This window comes from Cydia strobilella, chromosome 14 (assembly GCF_947568885.1).
Source record: "Cydia strobilella chromosome 14, ilCydStro3.1, whole genome shotgun sequence".
Classification (NCBI taxonomy): Eukaryota; Metazoa; Arthropoda; class Insecta; order Lepidoptera; family Tortricidae; genus Cydia; species Cydia strobilella.
Window position 1 is genome coordinate 427436 of NC_086054.1, and position 12974 is coordinate 440409.

The 12974-nt window shown below is 38.4% G+C and overlaps 2 protein-coding genes and 1 non-coding gene across 5 annotated transcripts in view; all 3 read left to right on the forward strand.

The window, feature by feature from the left end:
- The window catches only part of LOC134747026 (uncharacterized), a 426043-nt gene that overhangs the window by 159071 nt on the left and 253998 nt on the right, over window positions 1-12974 (forward strand). The window lies entirely within an intron of this gene.
- Window positions 1-12974, forward strand: part of LOC134747024 (GAS2-like protein 3) — a 154343-nt gene that overhangs the window by 113832 nt on the left and 27537 nt on the right. The window lies entirely within an intron of this gene.
- Trnay-aua (transfer RNA tyrosine (anticodon AUA)) lies at window positions 10794-10866 on the forward strand. The gene has a single exon. It is a non-coding gene; the product is annotated as a tRNA-Tyr (tRNA).

Below are 12974 nucleotides of genomic sequence, written 5' to 3' on the forward strand. Positions count from 1 at the left end.
TGTCTTAAAACAGGTATGGCTTTATAAGCGGTGGTCTCGAAGTAGATTGTGAAGTGACTAAAGGTGCGATCAAATTGCGCTAATGTAAGCTTGCGCTCTTATAGTGAGCCTTACATGAGTTACGCTAATAAACACAAAATCTAAAAAAAAGCTAAAATTATTTAATCTCTGGCCCATAATAGAACCTTACAGAGATTTTAGATTCGATTGTTGTTTTCTATAAACGATTCAGCAGGGCTCGGAACCGGTATTTTTTAAAAACCCCGAAATAGCCCAATATTTTGAATTATTTTATGCTCATTACGTAGGACTGAATCATGTATTTAGGAAACAATTTTGCATTATTAAAACGTCCCATTAAAAATGAAATTATAAACAAAAGAACGAAAAAGAACGTAATAATACCGGTATTTTTGTATGGAGCAAATACCGGTTTCCGACCCCTGAACGATTCTCTTGGCTAGGTTGGACGCACCTTAACCGCAGAGGGCAAGGGCGCGAAGGCGCTAGATCCGTCACCTCGCCGCCCACTGGGCGGCACAAATAGGTAGCTCGAATACAAACATTTGTTAATTTAGATAAACAAACAGATTGTTGAGGATTCCATTGACGGCCATGAGAACAAATGTTACTGGAAGAACTTTGCATTACGAAACGACTTTCGCCGGGTATGCATACGGATATCTGTCAAAGGGAGTTCTTTTTGTTGGGACATACGGAATTCGTCAATTTAATAGTCCGGTGGCCGGCTGCATAAAACCCTACCTGATAAAAAAATAGAAAATACCTACTCTGTGGGGGTAGCTGACTTTTAGTGCCTTCAACTGCTCTTGGTCGGCCGCGGCTTATCTTGGCAAATTTTGTGCAAATGGCAAAACCACTTCATCAAAAAAAAAACATCGAAAAATAGACTGAAACTTGTATGGATAGCTGCTTTTGAGGACAGTAAAAACACTTTTTTCCAAATTGATGGTCCTATTGGTGTGGAACAAGATCTTGAATTTTTAGACCCGACGAAGGGTGCCAATTTGTTTTTTTTTTATATACTGGTATATCGCGTCATCTCCAACTAAGCAACGACATGTTAATCTGTTAGGAAAAGTATATAATAATTCCCACTGCTGGGCACAGGCCTCCTCTCATGCGCGAGAGGGCTTGGGCTATACTCATACTCATTTATTCATAATTTCTTAAAATTTTACATGTCAAACATCAGAATATAAATTATTATCATCACATAATTGATAATGAAAACAAATTATGTCTAGAATTAAAATTACAATAAATCATTATGTTCATTAAATTAATAGTTATTTGTTATACAAGGTTGTTATATAAGTTATATTCTTTGTTATATAAGTTCTTTAATAATAATTAATTTGTTAAACTGGCGCATACTCCACCGACAAGAGCCATGCTCTTAAATTATGAATGAAATGTTATACAAGGGTGCAAAGTTGTATTTTACCCGCAAGTGTGGAATTGAAACACGAGCAAGCGAAAGGATTCTATAGTTGAACCACGAGCGAAGCGAGTGGTTCTAAAAAAGAATCCTGAGTGTAGCGAGTGGTTTCAACACACGAGAAGTAAAATACATTTGCACCCGTGAGTAACACAAAACTTTTCCCCTCACTATAGCGAGGAAAGTGCAACATCCACAGGCGTTAGATCATCTTCATCACTGGAATCACTATTTTTTTTACGATAATACGATATTATAACAGAAAACTCTGGAAGTTGTGTATTTTTACGTTTCGGAGTCGGCGAGAAAATTTTTGTTGACAATGTTGACATTTCTAACAATGCGTTTTGAAATTGCATCGACTCAACTTGTGCGTTCAGAATTACATTTAACATCATTTATAAAAACAAATGTTTTTTATGGAATTTAAGGTTTATAACCATTTATTTAAGTAATAATAATTAATATCGAACGAACCATTATTATGAGCGTTTTACGTTTTGTTATCTGTCAAAAGCTACTTAAACACGCTCCATCCAAGGTCAAATTACTTTCCCCACTAGTGGATAAAATGCGTCTTTCCCCGCTTGTTTTAAAGGATAAAAGACGGCTTTCCGAGCTAGTGAGGGGAAAAAATTATTATAGCTGTTATTATAGTCCCCACGTTGGCCCAATGAGGAACTACACATAGATCTTTGAATTTCTTCGCCGATTGTATGCAAGTTTCCTCACGCTTTTTTCCCTTACCTACCGAATACCTAGTGGTAAATATCAAATGATATTCCGTACATAAGTTCCTAAAAACTCAAAACTTGAATGTCGGACGTCATATCCACCACCGCTTAGAAAAAGTATACACAGATACAAGAATTGTAATTTAAATATAGAATACCTGGGAGACCGAGCTTTGCTCGGCAAACATATAAAAACTCAAAAATGCGCGTTTTCCCAGACAAGACCTAGCTAGATCGATTTTTCGCCCCCGAAAACCGCCATATAGCAAATTTCGTCAAAATCGTTAGAGCCGTTTCCGAGATTCCCGAAATATATATAGATATTTCATATTTCATATTTATTTATTGCAACCATGGTTTTATAGGTATTACAAATTCTTGGTAGTTCCACATGGACCCCGTGGGGGCATAGCAATATTACATGCATACTTAGGATCTAATCTTAAATCTATGTGTATAATATAAAAGTAGGTCAATTTAGTAGTTTCTATACATATAAGCCGAATTGAATCAGATAATTGTCAGTGTATTAAATACAGAAATAAACGGGCAAATAATTATTATTAAGTGATGTCAAATTATATAAGTATTAAAATAATAAGAATGTAAATGTTTTAGAAATAGAATTAATATTAGAGTGCAATATGTCAATAATTTGATTCAATTTAACCTTATCTACAATATTATCCAAATTTAAAATTTAAAATTAGTGTACAAAAATAGTGGTGTTACTAATCAGACGGATCTGTAAAAAAATCTTCTAGAGTGTAGTAGCATTTGTCAATCAAGTAAGTTTTAAGTGTAGTCAAGAACGTTTTGTTACATTGTTCTGCTTTTATAGTGTTATCTATTTTGTTGTATACTTTTATTGCCATGGCGTACGGACTTGAGCTGTATAATTTTAAATTAGAGCCTGTTATTGTTGCCAGGTTATTTTTAAATCGGGATTCATATCGTCGCGGCTGATCTCGGATATAGGTAAACAGGTTTGGGTTTTCCCTAACAAATTTACCCATTTCCAAGATGTATAAAGAGGTCAGCGTAAGAAGTTTATATTCCCTAAAATATTGTAAACAGCTTTCTGGGCAGTAAATATTAGCTAAAATTCTTATGCATTTTTTTTGAAGTATAAATAGGTCTTTCACATCCGTACTATTTCCCCATAGTATTATACCATACTTAAGCCATGAGTAGGCATAGGCATAGTATGCGGTAAGCGCAGATTGGAAATCTGTCGTTCTCTTAAGCTCTTTCAATGCATAAATAAAAGATGACAGTTTTGTTTTTAATTTGGCAATATGCTTTTTCCAATTCATATTAGTGTCAATATGTTGCTGTCCCTACGCATTCCAAGTCCATGCCGTTAAACGTTACTTTTAAGTCTAGAGGGTTTTTTTGATGCGGATAGATAGATAGATATATACAAGAATTGTTCGTTTAAAGGTATAAGATACGGTAGCTGTTTGTACGAGAACGTTTAGTTGTAATCTTATTAAAATGCAATTCCTATAACATTAAACATAAACACCTCAGATGACTTGTAGAGTGTATGAGTAGTTTAAGCGCCTATTTGCATGACTGCAAACTGCAACTCATTGACACTCGCCCACTGAAGGGACTCACGCCTGACTCATCAGCCTTAGCCCTAATTCTGACGAATATATTTGCTAATTGAGGTAATGTTCAACGCTGCTGTTATGACTGAGTCTATTTGTATTGCATCATCGGGAAAGGCGTTAGTGATTCTTTTTTTTATACCACGTCGGTGGCAATCAAGCATACGGCCCGCCTGATGATAAGCAGTTACCGTAGCCTATGGACGCCTGCAACACCGGAGATATTACACGCGCGTTGCCGACCTTTTAAAAACCTATACACCTGTACAAACCTTACGACCCAAAGTCTAAAAAAGGCACAGAGAGTGTTATAGTGTTGTGTAAAGTAAATCATTTGTTTGTTTGTAAGAATTTATTCACAAGGGAATCTAGCGATGTTCTATATTTTATTACAATCTATTATTTAACTTGCAATGTTTGTATGTATGTTCCGGTCAAATATAGCAAGCTCTAATTTACCTCACCCTCTTCCCATTTATCGATTCAGCAGAAACTTGACAATGTACATTGGGTGACAGGAGGTGGCCATAGGAACTCTGCGATAAAACAATTGTCTTCGGGTTTGCTAGAATTGTTTTGATGAGTAATAGTTGCCTGTTGAAAGAAAAGTACAGTTAGCGATAAAATCTTGGTGTGGTGTGGTAACATTTCGTCGCTATACTTACTCAACCTCATATCTGTAACAATCATTTGATGGAAATGTCGCTTTTCTTTCATTCGGAATACGGGTGTTTTTGTCATCAAATGAGTGTTGCAGATACGAGGTTGAGTAAGTATAGTGGCGATTTTTGTCAACATTTTAAAATTTTATGGATGATATCATACATAACTCTACCCTCTATTAAATTAATCCTAGATTTCACTAAGATGAAACTAGGGAAAGTTCCCTCGAAGCTTCATAACCATCGAAAGCAAGTGCAGCTGACACACAAATTGTTTTATCTCGTATTTGCTGGGACGTCTGTCACGACATAATGTCTCACATGTCTGTAGGAGGTAATTTGTGTTTTATGATGGGGAAACGAGGTTTAATTTAGTTTAGATTTTCTTGTGAGAACAGTTTAGGTAGGTACAGTGAGAATATTCAGTAGATTGAAAATAGCAAAGGTTACGAGGATAATAATCTTCAACCGAACTCGCGAGAATGTGGAGACATTTAACTTTTTTTATTAAGATCTTTGAGATCACAGATCAGTATGACAAGATGGCATTTATTAAGTATTGAAAACTAAGATCATTTTAGAAAAAAATATAGATTACCAAGATTCTTTCTAATTTATACTTTCTGCTGCAAAAAACTTGGTAATATCTCTTGACTATTTTATTTCCAAGCAACATACTGCACTCTTTCTACATATTTTTCAACAGTCTGCCATTTGTTAGACTCGGATTCTCGCTGAGAAATCGCTCGTATGTCGGACAAGCCGTTTCAAGGAAATCATATTAACTAAACTGACTAATATTAGACTTTACACCATTGCAATAAAGTATACAAATGATCAGAGAACTGTGTCGATAGACGCGCTCAGTATAACCATACGGCATAACACACGCGAGAGGCAGATGTAAACAACCTCGTCTGTTGTTGATTGAATCATTGTTGTGTAACTGAGGGGTCAATATTCGGTGATAGTGAGTTATGTGTTTGACCTTTGTTTTAATTTTAGTGTAAACGTTCATAAATACGATTAAGTAATAAATTTCAGTAAACATTTATGGACTTTAGTACTCTGGCAGTTCTGGGAGTCCGGCACTTGGACTTATAATTATTTTTGAGGATGATTCGGCTTTAGGGGTGCAAATACTGCAAATATGATGTCAATTATATCTTCGTAAATTTCCTCCAATTCTATCCTGAAGATACCTACTTAAACAGGCCAATTCAAAAGTGCACCTCACATCAAATATTTGAATCATTAGTTAGCATGTGCACGTTCGAATTAGCCTGTAAGACTAAAAATCAGCATAACTTTTTTCACCCCTGAAGACTTCCGCTAAACGATTTTTTAAGATTATGACATTTCACATCTCGCGATGAAAATGTGACAAGGTCTTCAACGACCCATCAATAGGTCATTTTTCCTCTTAGGCATAACTGTTCAAGTGTTCACGACATCATCATTTTCATTGTCAACACTGTGACAGTGGGAAAAGCGTCCACATAACTAGACCAAATAGGAACTTTAGTACAGTCAGTGACAATAGTAACCGATGAAACAACGCACCAGAAGTACCTTCATATAGAGACGTATAGGTATCACTTTTTGTTGTGCTTAAACAAACGAATGACTTTGAATCCCATCGACTTGTGGAACTAGATATCAGAAGGGATGAGCTGAAGGTCCGCCCACCAGCGGCTATTACGTAATTACTTCAATGGTGTGCTTTCCTGCCCGTCATGTGCACGGGTCTTCGCAAATAAAATCGGCTAAGCGAACCACATGCGAGCACACGAACGTATACAACAACGGAGCTGAAACAGTCGCCGTGGCCGAAACCGGCCGGGAGAGAGTATAATGTAGATACCTTTGACCCATACTTAACAATTCGAAGGGCGTCTGCTGGCTGGTGCGGGTGCACGGAGCGGGTGAGCGGGTTAACGAAAAATACTAAGAGCAACGCTAACTGACGCGGACGCGTTCGGCGGAGTTTACCTGCAATGGCATCCGCGCGCATACGCCCGCGGCGTGCACCCGCGCCAGCTAGCGGACGCCCTAAAACTATCGCAAAGATATAAGGCGCAATGGTCAACTGTTAGTGTCAGAATATGCAAAAATGGGGCGTGAGTCACGGGTCAAGTAGTTATAAATTATAATGGTTCTATTTTAGGCTTGCGGCGCGAGCGCAGACGGCGCGGCGTGCATACATTAGTGTGGGCCAGAGGAGGGGCGGAAGCGATTGTGACACTCGTGCAGTTCTAAAGCACCCGCTAAGTAGGTACCTTTATAATAATCAACATGATTTGCCTTGAATGACCGACTTACCCAATTTAACCCTTACTGAACTTATTGAACTCAATGGAATTTAAACGTTTGACCGCCAAAGGCGTCAACTGACGCTTGCGGCTGCAGCCCATCAACCGGCTTCATGCAATCCGACCAGCGGGCTTAGCACGGTTATTGTCATATTGCGCGTGAAATGGTTATTATCATATTGCGCGTGATAGGACTGCTGTCTTCTAACGTTATCGTAAAAAACTGTCATTTTGCGAGCATGGTACCGGGCTACGATAACAATATCCCGTCGATAATGCAAGTAATCGACAATCTTTTTTTTTTTCCTTTTCTTGATGGACTTGAGGGCGGTGTTGCCCGTAGCCAATGTCACGTAAAAGGGTAGGAACAAAATAAATGCTCTTAGAGCACGACGCTGTTCGGTGGTTGTTGTAGTTGTCTCGTAAAACCGATAGCTGGATTTTACGAGAAGCACGTGGACTACCGGCCGTTGACTCCAAAATGGTGGTTAAACACGCTTTGAGATTAATTCTCCATTCACTGCACACTACCACATTAGATTATTGTATAATAAAGCTATCGATATTACACTTTAAACAATATTAATGAGCAAAAAACAAAGGAATTAATCACGAGGCTACTATCAAGATGGCGTTAGAACCGGAAATCTCTAATCGACAATCATTCGTTAGTGACCACGATTGTCTATGCCTAGAGTTTTTGAAAGATCCATTCAATAGGTGGCCTTATTCAATTGTCGGACATGTGTCAGATGAAGTTTGAACGCGAATAGCTAGATTTATTATTACACTTCGAAATTATAGGCCATAACACACCATCGTACCGCACCGTGACCTTGGAGCAATTCTAGAGGGTCCTTTACGCTCATGCGCGAATCACGGCGCGAAGCCGCGAACGCGAGTGTGGAGTCTAGTTCGCTATTCAGCGAAATCGACTCCACATTCGCGTTCGCGGCTTCGGGCCGCGATTCGCGCACGAGTGTGGAGGGCCCTTAGGAATAGGGACACAAACAGTGTCCCATATTTCCATGTTTTTCTTTTTTTTTCATGGAAATATGGGACACTTGGCAACACTGGCGCACGTGTGCGGCAGTCTGTAAGGTAGGATCGCACCGTTTTGACGGTTCGGTGCGATAGTATGGAAGCCCACGCCAGTACTACCTATTCCTAGAACTGCACCAAGGTCATTGTGCGACGCCCCCATAAGTAAGAGCGAGAAAGAGATATCGCTTTCTCGCTCTTACTTATGGATGCGTCGCACAATGACCTTGGTGCGGTGCGACGGTGTGTTACGACCTGTAAAGGCAAATACGTCAAAACGGTGCGAACCTTACAGACTGCCGCACACGTGCGCCAGTGTTGCCAAGTGTCCCATATTTCCATGAAAAACATTCATTCATTCATACATGACTACGATAACAATATCACGTCAATATCATCGTCGGTAATGAAAAAAGTTATCGACAATCATTCGAAAGTGACCACGATTATCTATGCCTAGAGTGTATGTCAATGGCTGGCCTTATTTAAATTTCGGACGTGTGTCGGACAAAGATTGAACACGAATAGTTAGTTTTATTACTACACTTCCAAATTGAAAAGAGTTTAAATGAGTGACAGTTGAGTGACAGCTTTATACAAATTGACTTGCATTATATAGTTTGTCAAAAGGGCCCTCCACACTCATGCGCGAATCGCGGCGCGAAGCCGCGAACGCGAGTTTGGAATCTAGTTCGCTAATCAGCGAAATCGAATCCACACTTGCGTTCGCGGCTTCGCGCCGCGTAGTCTGGAGCGGGCTAAACATGAATCTAGTATAACATGGATCGGTCATGAGGGGTGGGGCGAAATGACCGAACGGGATAGTCTTATGTATCTTTAAGTAGTAGTGACAGAGAGCAATATATTACTTTTTGTCTTTGTCATAGTTTCACTTTTCCACCGCTGCCACAACCGAAATTGTGGCAAACAAATAAGTACGTGACATGTCATGCTTCGTTGCTTGTTTAATTATTGTTGTTTTCTATGAAATTGTGCTTTCTCTTATAAAACATAGTGATGGTTAGCGTTTTGAATTGATAAAATAATGGTGAATTGTTCTGTAATTGGCTGTCATAGCCGCTCTGAGCAAAAATATGAGAACATAACCTTTCACACGTAAGTACGGTATTTTACACCTTCCTCTTAACGCAATATGTGAGAATAACATCGTAAAATTACGTTACACTCAAAGCAATGTAGAATCAAACGATTTCAATAAAAATATCACAATTATTTACGCAAATTAACAAAACATTATTTGTAAAATTATCCGCCCAAATTACGTAGGTTGTTTGTGGTAATCTGTCAGCTACTCAGACGAGTCTGAAGTCAGCCGTTTTTAATCTTCTTCTTAATTTAGCTGCATAACAATCATGTTAGGGATACCAGATGAAGATATCATCATTTTATGGGTAATTTTGACTTAAGTTTTTCGTATTTCTAATTCTAAAAAATAAAATAAACAAATGTTGTGAAGATTAAATGTGGTGTACATTAATTGGTGTGAATAATGTGATTGTGATTTGTGATTTCATAAAATTTTAACTCATAATACATTTTATTTTACGTTTTATTTACTAAACATGTTTAGTTTTGTACCACCTGCGCGAATTATAGGAGGTATTTCATTGTTCATACGCCTAAATAGAACGGCCCATTGACATTTATTCAACAATTTTAATACCGTCAAACTTTGCCTCCAGGGTAATCGCCCCAACGTAATTTTTACCAATATGGTACCCCCACGTTTATGACGTCATCTATGTCTATCCCTTACGGGCGCACGCGGTAGCCCGCATCTATGTAATGCTACTCGTAGAGTCGTAGGTCTATGGGGCTAAAGGACCGTCTCATTTCAAACATAGACATTTCAAACAAGAGAGAGAATCATACTATCTTTGTCTTACACTAGTACTAGCACCCAAAAGAAAAGGATGAGTATAGTTTTTTTTGTTCTTATTTACTGATAAGATTTGCTTGACCAACTATAAGGCCCCATACGCACGAGAGCTTAAAAAGCGTTGCGTGTGGGACGCACCCATAAGTAAGAGCGAGAAAGCGATATCTCTTTCTATAAGCTCTCGTGCGAATGGATGGGGCCTAACATGCACGGATAATTGTGTTCTCTCAACTTAAAGCACACTCGAGCGCGAATCGCGGCGCGAAGCCGCGAACGCAAGTTAATCTAAAGCGAAATCGACTCACGCTCGCGTTCGCGGCTTCGCACCGCGTAGTCTGTAGCGGGCTTAACGTTTTGACAATTGACATTGACAAGCACGCGTGCGCGTCTGAAGAAAATACAAACTGACTAGAAAAAAATATATACTGATTTTATGTGAAAACTAAAGAAAATGCCACCGATAATGTAAGTTTCTCTAAAGAACAATAATTTATTTATAGAAAAAGTTATAGTTCGTGTAGATTGTTTGACCAATAATCAATAACTGACTTTATCATGAATTTGTTTTTCAGTCGATGACGATGCTTAGGCGCAGAAGAAAATGCTAGCGAAATATATATATATACTCCCTGTTTAGACACGTGGAAAGAATGAGTGGAAAAAGGCTAACAAAGAGAGTGTATAAGGGAGAGGTAGAAACGGGAGTTGGGAAGGGGCAGACCTCGGCGGACTTTTTCTGATCAGATGGGGGAAATCCTGAAGAAAGACCAGGTAGAGCACCCTAAACCGGCGAGCGTGTATGAGGAACGTTATGAAAGTGAAGGTAGCGAAAGAGGTATGTCAGGATCGTAACAAGTGGAAATCCGTGGTCTCTGCCTACCCCTCCGGGAAATAGGCGTGATTATATGTATGTATGTAAGTTTGTTAAACTATCACTAACTGAACGTGAACTTCCAATATTACTTGGAACTCCGGTGGCCGTTTAAGAAGTGTAACACTCTTACGGTAGATATCGCTAGGGTCCCCTAGACCCATATAGTGGGAAGATTTGCTGACTATGGATGAGGTCTTGGTGGCTCAATTGGCAGAGCGCTGGAGTATAGATCCAGAGGCCGTGAGTTCAAGTCTCACCCAAGGCAGTAATTTTTCCACTTTTAAATTTATTCTAAGCTTAATAGCATCGATCGCAGACGTTTCTGCTTGTTAAAAACTACGTAATTATTCATACATTTACTCACACTATAGAAAAAGTGCATAAGGATTCTAACAAATATTAAAAACTTTGAAACCCGTCGACCTCACTCAAAACTTCAAAAACATTTTTTTCTTACCCTGTCTGTACCTATATTCTAGAACCTGGTTTTGTATGCAAGAATCCAAGTTTATTGACAAAAAAGACCACCACACTTTGTGCCATAAATTATGTAGGGCTCCGTGGCTCAGTTGGCAGAAGCGATTGGACCGATGTTCCAATGGTCACAGGTTCGAGTCCTGCCGGAGGTGTAAATTATTCCATTTTTCCTTTAATTTAAAAATCTGGAGTAACGCTCGCATATGTTTCTGCTTAAAAAAAAAGTTAAGTATGGGTATTAGCACATTGTGTGTGTGTGTGTGTGTGTGTGTGTGTGTGTGTTAAGATCATTTCTTACAGGTAGATGTTGCTGAATACTGAGAAACAAAAAAAATCCCCCTGACTTAAAAACGAGAGCTTTCTAAAAGTGACATTATTTTCTCATAATTTGCCAATGAACCGCCATACTAGCCTGCACCACTATACCTATACAACTCATGACCTCATCTAATCTATTTTGTTTCTGTTTCAGTCATAACATATTAGAGGACACTCAAATTATCGAGGACATGGAAGACTTATTTAGAAAAGGGATAGTCATAAAATTTAGCTATCGAACGAAAGAAGAAAAGTTCTTACATTCCGCCTGGAACAAACCTCTCAGCAAGTGGCATGTCCATGCATTTCGAATAGTCAATAGTCAGTGTTTATTTGTAAAACATATGTAGGTGAATCTATTACAGTGTAAAGGATTTTTTTTTACAAACTTAAGTTGCAACGTTGCAATGTATGTATCAAGTCCTGCAAGATAAATTAGACCACACTTCCCTGTATTCGATTGAGCTAAAACTTCACATACACTCTTTAAGTTGGGTGATAACATAATACATTATATGAGTTGGGTGATAACGCAATATTATGGTACAGTCAGCTGCAGAGAAAAGGCACCCCCTGCATACAAATTTAAATTTGCATGAACGTGGGGTACCTTTTCCCTGCAGTACCATCGAATATCTGATGATGGACGCAGGAAGTGGTCATATAGGAGGTCATAGAAGGAGATAAAATAACGCAACCGAATTTGTGTCTGGATTTGTTAGAATTGTCTTGATAAGTATTAGCATAGAGTTACTTATACTAGAGCGGTACTGTCATATTAAATTTTGTAACCCCAGTAAATTCACTGCCATCTGTCGACATACTTTAAAACTAAAAATGAAGATTTATAAAAATACGATAAAATGTATTTAGATATATAGATAAATGATTTTTTTTATTTGCATTAATTATTTTTATGATTTTGACCCATGTTATTTCACTGATATGCGTTAAAATTGTTAAATAATAAACGAAACCGTCAACGCCATCTATACGACTGTAGGCCAAAACTAGTAGCGCCCTCTGAACGAGAATCAAATTGTCTTGATTTTCGAGGCACGTTTTTTCCTTAGACTGTATCCATCTATTGGTATTAGTGAGGGCTAACGCGTATGAATTCGCCGCTAGGGGCGCTAGTGTAGATGGTGGTCTTTTCCATAGTTCGAAATGTCAAATGTCACTTGTCACTTTAATGACTGACAACTGTTCTTTAGTGTTTTGGACCACCATCAACAGAGGCGCCAACTGGTGAGCAAAAAAACGATAGTCCTCTTTGCCTGTTAAAAGAATCGGCAATAAAAACTTGTATCAAAAATATCAGTTTTAACAAAATCCTTATTTCATTTCATTTATTTAACATTAAAAGTCATGTGCATTACAGAAGATGTTAGTAAAATGTAGTCAGTACATTGACACCCGGGTAGGGCACATAATGTTAGTACTTGTGAGGTACCTACAGAGGGCTACAGTTTTTGTGCTCACCAGTTGGCGCCACTGTAGATGTAAATTCTTCTATGCTTATTTTTATAAAATCAATACGACCACACTTCCCTGTATTCGATTGAGCTAAAACTTCAC